The sequence below is a fragment of the Melanostigma gelatinosum genome (assembly GCF_949748355.1).
Source record: "Melanostigma gelatinosum genome assembly, chromosome: 8".
NCBI classification, from domain to species: Eukaryota; Metazoa; Chordata; class Actinopteri; order Perciformes; family Zoarcidae; genus Melanostigma; species Melanostigma gelatinosum.
In genome coordinates this window covers 26,790,371-26,797,902 of record NC_136641.1, presented here as the reverse complement: position 1 = coordinate 26,797,902, position 7,532 = coordinate 26,790,371, and the positions used below count along the sequence as shown (strand labels likewise).

Below are 7,532 nucleotides of genomic sequence, written 5' to 3'. Positions count from 1 at the left end.
TGAGGTCCATTCCTCACAACACACACTCTCATTCAACCTGAGGTCCATTCCTCACAACACACACTCTCATTCAACCTGAGGTCCAGTCCTCACAACACACACTCTCATTCAACCTGAGGTCCATTCCTCACAACACACACTCTCATTCAACCTGAGGTCCAGTCCTCACAACACACACTCTCATTCAACCTGAGGTCCAGTCCTCACAACACACACTCTCATCGTTTCATCAGCTGGAAGACTTTTACTAGAAACACTTTAAAACACGCTGAATATCAATGTGTGCTGCTGTATGTTTAAATACAACAGATGTTCAGCTGTCATTTGTGACTGCAAACATACACGTGACTGTAATAATAATAACACCACATGATTATCGTGGCCAAGGGAACCGATAGCAATATTATAAACAAAGCGGTTAAGGGTTAAAACATGTTTATAGATCATTGTTATCCATCAGACTCTACCGTGAGTGTGGAGGACGCTCAAACATTCCTCACAGGATTTTGAAACTCTTCGTGCATCATCTCTTCATCTCATAGACCCTCAATGGCCTCTCCTCTTCTCCAATGGCTCCTCTCTCATTGAACCCAAGAGGCCATGAAGCGTCCGGGACGATGACGGCTGAACAACACTGAGCGTTGAACGTCTTTGTGCTCAGTAACGTGTGAGCGAGAGGATTCTCTGTCAGCGGAGGTCAAGTCTATAAGCTGCAGCCTCAGTGAAGACACACACACACTTCATGGGAGGAGAGCCGACATCGTGAGTCTAGATTCAGAGTTAATTCTGAATGAATTCATCCCCCCTCCTTCACTCAGCGCCGCAGCAGGAGTTCCATGAATATTTAAATTGAAAGAAGTCCACATTAATTACAACCACAAACCACAATCAGTGTGTGTAACGTCGCCACACTGTGAACCTTTGAAGACTTGAGTTTAGCATCTTGGTTGGTTTGTCTGTCCCCATCTTGATTCTTTCATCCACCATATTGTTTTTTGTGTGTCACCATCTCTGTGTTTGGCCGTCCGATGCCATCTTTGTTTCTGTCCGATGCCATCTTTGTATTTGGCTGTCGCCATCTTGTTTTTTGTCAGTCGCCGTCTTGGTCTTTGGTTCTCGCCATCTTGGTTTTTGTCCTCATTCTGTCCATTCTGTCCAATATCATCTTGGTTATTTTGTCTGTCGCCATTTCTTTTTTTGTCCTTTGCAATATTGTTTTTTGTCTTTGGCCATATTGGTTTCTGTCCGTCACGTCTCTGATTTTGTCCGACGCCATCTTGGTTCATGGCTGTCACAATCTTGTTTTTAAAGCCGTCGCCACCTGGGTGGATATTATTAATAGAACTGGAGCATGCTGGGACATTTTCATCAGCTGTCATTTATTATCTGTCTGCTCTCATTACATCTGGGGCACCCCACCGCTGGTCGTTATCGTTCCCTCTTCAATGCACAACACACACACACACACACACACACACACACACACACACACACACACACACACACACACACACACACACACAATTCACGTCCAACTGTTCGGTTTTGGGTCATTTATTTTGTAAATTAGCCTGGCAGGTAACAGCAGACCCAAGGGCCTATGTGTGTGTGTGTGTGTAGGTGTGTGTGTCTGTGTGTATGTGTGTGTGTGTGTGTGTGTGTGCGTGTGTGTGTGTGTGTGTGTGTGTGAGAGAGAGATGTGTGCTGGGGACAGGTTGCGTAATTATTAGATGTTGGAGGGGGTCTACATTAGCCAGCTGTCACTCCTTACCCCCTGCGTGTGTGTGTGTGTGTGTGTGTGTGTGTGTGTGTGCGTGTGTGTGTGTGTGTGTGTGTGTGTGGCCTCACACACAGTTACATCCAGGGATTGATGAGTTATGACACCTCCTAACCTCCTCTGTCCTTGTTGTCTTTACTCGTTTCAAGGACTGATGTCAGGTCAGTCTGAACTTGGTGGATATATTTTCAGCTCCAACGTTTCAATAGTTGCTTTAAAATATATATGTTTTGATTGAACACATCTCCCGAATCTCAAAATGTTGAAACTAAAATTTAAAAGTGAAGTAAAACTAAACGTTCAGTGATAATCATTGTTTTCAAGTCACACTGAACGAGAGCTTTGTAAAGACACAGCAGGAATCAGCTGATGCTCACCCGACAACAAAAGCCGCTGAGAAAAAATGAAAGTGAAAGCACGTCGGTTGGTTCCTCAACAATGTATCTTCACACAACGATCTCACGACGAAGTTGCTCCTCGTTTTTCCAGCAACACGTGACTTTCAGCTCGTTGTATGAATACAAAAATACTGAGTTCGGTTCAGGAAAAGATCATCGTTTGGGTTCAAATAACCACGAAAGTGTCGTTACAAGGACACAAGTTGGGTTTTAAATGCTGCATGAGACCAGCCTGAAGCTGAGCAGGTCCACCATCCTCCCTCACCACCGCCTACCAGCACCACCTCCGTCACCAAATGAAGAGTACTCCATTTAACGTGAATCAGACGTCAATGTTCTGGTTTGTAGAGGGATGTCCTTGAATCATCGTCGTTTCATGGAAGTGTTCCATAAATGGAGCTGAAGCCTGATTCTGAGGGCTTCTGGTCTATTTTTAGACTCGCTGAGTTTCTCAAAGGTGCAGAGCGGATTTTACAAGGATTTAGGATCAAAGGCGGAGCCTGAAATCCTTCACTTCAAGTCCTAAAACAACAAGACAATGACCAAATGTGGGAGCTTTAGAGCTGAACGCTGAGGCGGCGATTTATAAAGAACAAAAAGGAGGGGGGGGGGGGGGGGGGGGGTCCATCTGTGTCTGCTTTCACCCCCCCCCCCCCCCCCCCCCCCACACGCCTGCTGTCACGGGTCAGTGTTCAGTCAGCAGCCACGGACAAAAGAGAAGATGTTTAGATGTGGCAGAAATACACACACACACACACACACACACACACACACACACACACACACACACACACACTCGTCTATTGTCTAAAATCAGGGAAATATTTAGATTTCAATCTGTGTTTGAATATTAAAGTGAACGTGAAACACTCGAGTTAATTGTGAATTTTTAATGTGTAGGTCACGTTAAGTCAGACGTATTCCCCGTTTGGAGTAAATTAATATTTGTCTTGTTCTGGGATGATTTATGTTTGATGAAGTTAATGATGTCGTTCTTCTTGTGCCCTCTCCTCCTTCCTCCCCCCTTCCCTCATCCCTTCTTTGTTCTCGGGGGTCAATCCTCTCCTTCCTCTCCCTCCTCTCCCTCCTCTTCCTCCTCTCCCTCCTCTCCCTCCTCTTCCTCCTCTCCCTCCTCCTCTTCCTCTTCTTCTCCTCTACAGCCGGAGCTTGTGGAGCTGACAGACACAAACACATCAAGTTAAAACCGGGTTGTTTACTCGTCTCCTCTCTCCAGAGGCTCAAGGATCTCCCTGAAGCGTGCGTGTGTGTGTGTGTGTGTGTGTGTGTGTGTGTGTGTGTGTGTGTGCGTGTGTGTGTGTGCGTGTGTGTGCGTGTGTGTGTGCGTGTGTGTGTGTGTGTTGATGAGTGAGCGGGTGTCTCGCATCACTTTTCATGGGACATTGAGAGATGTGTGTGTCACAGCGTCGGTGGACGGGCTTTAGGGGGCCGTGCTCCCCCCTCCTCCTCCTCCTCCTCCTCCCTCTGTCCTTCCTCTCCTCCACGCCTCCTCTCGCTCAGGGAGCCATCGACATCCCCAAAGACTGTGAGTAGACTCCTCCTCCGCCGGCAACGACTCTCGCTGTCAATAAAGATTCTGCATTTTCATTTCAAACGTCAACATCCTCATCACTCGAAGAGAAAATGTGACATCATAAAGTTTTACGCCATCAGATGATTTAAAGTGACACATTTAGTTTTTTCTTTTACTCATTGTTATTACACGTATAACGGCTATTCACCTTATTTTTCCCGATGCCAGGCCGCTTCCATATTGCGTCATTTTTTATTCTCAAGAGCTACAACTTTGCTTAACATCGCCAGCTATTTATCATCCTTTATTGACAGAAACCCTGTTTTTAGGCTTTAATAAAAGCTGTTTTTAGGGTCTAATGTTCGCTAACCCCAGATATCAAAGAGCATCAATGGTAGTTCGTTACAGTTTCTTTCCCCTTTGGAGGGAACGGTGGACGGTGGAACAACCAAACTGGAAAACAGAATGCAGTGCTTCCTGTCCAGCGTTAGCTTTAGCGCTAGCTAAAACGATGTCAGACGCTCATTTGCATCTTGGCGACGTCATCACGCACTCATTTGCATAAAGCTTGTGGTTGTGTGAGGGCGAGACCCCCGTGCTGTTGACTGTGATTCCTCTGAGAATTACAATATAATGTAACTCAAGATATTTCTCTCTTCTTCCCTGATGGTCCGAATAAGTCGCTGAATTTGTCGCTAACAGCAAAGCGCTGATGAAAAGCTAAAGAGAGGAACGGTTGTCTATTACCGGCCGCTGTTTTTTATTCATTTCAGCGTCGTCAAATGAACTTGAAAGCACCGACTGCTTTATAGAATAACGACATGTTTGACAAGTTCACTTTCTACCACGCTGAAAGGAAAAGAAACTCTCTAGCGTCACATGCTCTCTGTCCTCGCTCATCTCCTTCTCTTGTTTTGATCGTTTGTCTGTTTCCTCTGATCTCTGTTTGAAACCGTCTTGGGGATAAATCGTGCAAAGAAAGGAAACGTTTTAAACACATTCACATAAGCCCAAACACAAATACACTTATCCTCAGGATCAGGTTTAGAGCTGCCCCCCTACCCCCCGGGCGTTAGGGTCAAAGGTCATGGTCCCAGAGGAGGAGAGGAGGAGTCGGGTTCAGCTCAACCTTCAGCCGATGACCTTCTCCTCTGGGTGTGGCAGGGAGAGAGGAGGAGGAGGAGGAGGATGAAGAGATGAGCAGCATATAGAGGATAAACATGGAGGGAGGGGAAGAGAGGGAGACTCATGAGGGAGACAGAGATGTAAATTGATCCGGGACGCCATCGTGTCTGAGTCAGAAGCAGCGAGGGGAAAGGCTGCTGCTTTACGTTATTTATACTCGAGTAAAATAACCTGCCATCGACATCTTCACCTCATGTCTGTGTGACTCTGCTGCTCTTTAAACTGTTTCCTCTCTGCTCTCCTTTCCTTGCTTCCGTGTGGACAAACAGATAAAGTGCATAACAGTAAGTGAGTCTCCTCGATGACGAACGATGAACGAGTGTGAAACATTTCACTGCCACAAGTGATGGACGGCCGACGGTCCAGTCCGTGTTACAGCAGCCCTGCAGCCACACAGAGTCCAGACACGTTGCTCTGTCCACACAGACAGACAGCAACATCAACTGAATCACTCGCTTTCATGTGGTTAAGCTAAGCTAACTAGCACTGCTAGCTCCAGCTTCATGTTGAATGAACGGACAGAGAGAAGCTGAGTCACAAAGCTGCACAACAGCTGAGGTTTACTTCAGTTTGTCACTCTTTCAACACATTCTGATTGTGTTCAAGTCCTTCGGGCACTGACAGCAGGATGTGACTACAGACCATTCGACTGTCATCATGAAGTCTGATCTAGATCTTCAATGATTTCATTTTAATTATTTAACCCTGCTGACAGTATTTATAATCTCACTAAACCTAAAAAAACTAAAAAACCCAACTGTTGGTTTTGTTGCCTCAACCTAACTGTTGGTTTAGTTGCCTCAACCTAACTGTTGGTTTAGTTGCCTGAACCTAACTGTTGGTTTAGTTGCCTGAACCTAACTGTTGGTTTAGTTGCCTCAACCTAACTGTTGGTGTTGTTTCGTTCAAAAGCAGACATTTCGTGTCCCTGTACCAGAAACCAATAGATTACATTTCGTGACTATTTCACGAGCTGCCGTGAGATCGTGTTTCATACGACTCTCTCAGTTCAGATACATATTTGTATATTCTGTATTAGCTCGCCTGCTGTAACTACTTTACATTAAGTCGTCCGTCCCAAACTATTTCATGACTGTGTGTGTGTGTGTGTGTGTGTGTTCAGTGTCGCAGCCTCCGGTCCTGACAGAGATGCCGATATCGTACACAGCCTTCTCTCAGGAGGACATCTATCTGCCCTGTGAGGCCTCCGGTAACCCGACACCAACGTACGTACCAGTGTGTGTGTGTGTGTGTGTGTGTGTGTGTGTGTGTGTGTGAGAGTGTGTGTGTGTGTGTGTGTGTGTGTGTGTGTGTGTGTGTGTCTTTGTATCCCGGTGGGGACTTTGACCTGACTGCACACAGACCCATGGGGACTCGTGTCACCGTGGGGACAAAAACTGAGGTCCCCACCGGCAAACCCCTCCTACAAGCTTCAGAACAGTGTCTAGACATGCCCCATGTAGTTTTCTCAGAAGTCCCCTGGAAACCATTTTCAAGAAAAAAATGTGTGTGTGTGTGTATGAATGCTCCCCTAGTGTATACACACTAGTACTGCAGTCCCCATGAGGTAGGCTGTTCTTGAAGTGTGTATCGCTGTTTGTCCACTCTCTATTGCCCCCTATTGGTCAAAAGTAGTATTACAGTTTGGGAATACACTTTAAATGTGTCTTTTTGACCAAAGATAAGCATGAATGAAATGCTACATTTGATAAAAAATAAATATATGTATAAATAAATAAATACACAAATACTTAATATTAATATTGATATTATTTATATTGCTATAGTTTTTTAAAAATTTGCATGAAAACAACGATAACCATAATGTATATTGTCTATATATTTCTCATGTAAAATGCCTGTTTTAAGTTTCTTCCATACAATTGTAATGATATTTTACCACAATTCATTATCTCATCATTGATATTATTGACAATAACAACAACAATTATAATAATAGTCTATATTTGATTTATTTTGCCATGTCAGAGGTGTAAGATCAATAAGGTCTTGTTTTGTTGCACTGCTTTTTTAAAACTAACTTTTAAACAGTGCTCACTGTTCAATGACAATGATATTGATGATAACAGACAAATGCAGGTTTAGAGTTGTATCCATAAACATAAAATAGGAGTAGAAAAGACATTTTCCTTTAAATCAATACAGCAGGATGGTTTGAGGGACGGCTATTTTCTTGTGTACACTTACTATTGCAATCGTTATATTAGGCTAATCTCCGTGTAAACTACATATGACAAGTTGCGGACTCACTGAGGAGAGGTTTTGCAGTAATGACTGAAAAGACAAGGGGAGTAGTAACATCACAAAGCATAGAGAGTCGCAACTTAATGCTTCATCCACACACTCTTGTACAGCGTGGGAAAGCACATTGATATAGCCAGATGCCGTTCTTGAAGTCGGAGAAAAATAAGTCCCATTACTCCCATTATTCATTCACTTGTTGGCGTGTGTGTGGGCTGGTGTCAGCAATGTCTTGCTCCTTATTTATTTATGTTTTATGATTTTGGACTCTACAAAATTAATTGAATTATTTATTTATTATATCTTTAAGCATGTTATAGCATTCTGTGTCAGTTTTTGATTTGATTGTTCTATTATTATACTATTCAAATGCTATGCA

General features: G+C 44.0%; 1 long non-coding RNA gene across 1 annotated transcript in view; it reads left to right on the top strand.

Moving 5' to 3' along the window:
• The window catches only part of LOC306781230, an 18,397-nt gene extending 12,280 nt beyond the window's left edge, over positions 1-6,117 (top strand). Inside the window, exons 2-3 of the long non-coding RNA XR_013772196.1 lie at positions 3,336-3,718; positions 6,015-6,117. This is a non-coding gene — a long non-coding RNA (uncharacterized lncRNA). The remainder of the gene's footprint in view (positions 1-3,335; positions 3,719-6,014) is intronic.
• The last annotated feature ends 1,415 nt before the right edge of the window (positions 6,118-7,532 follow it).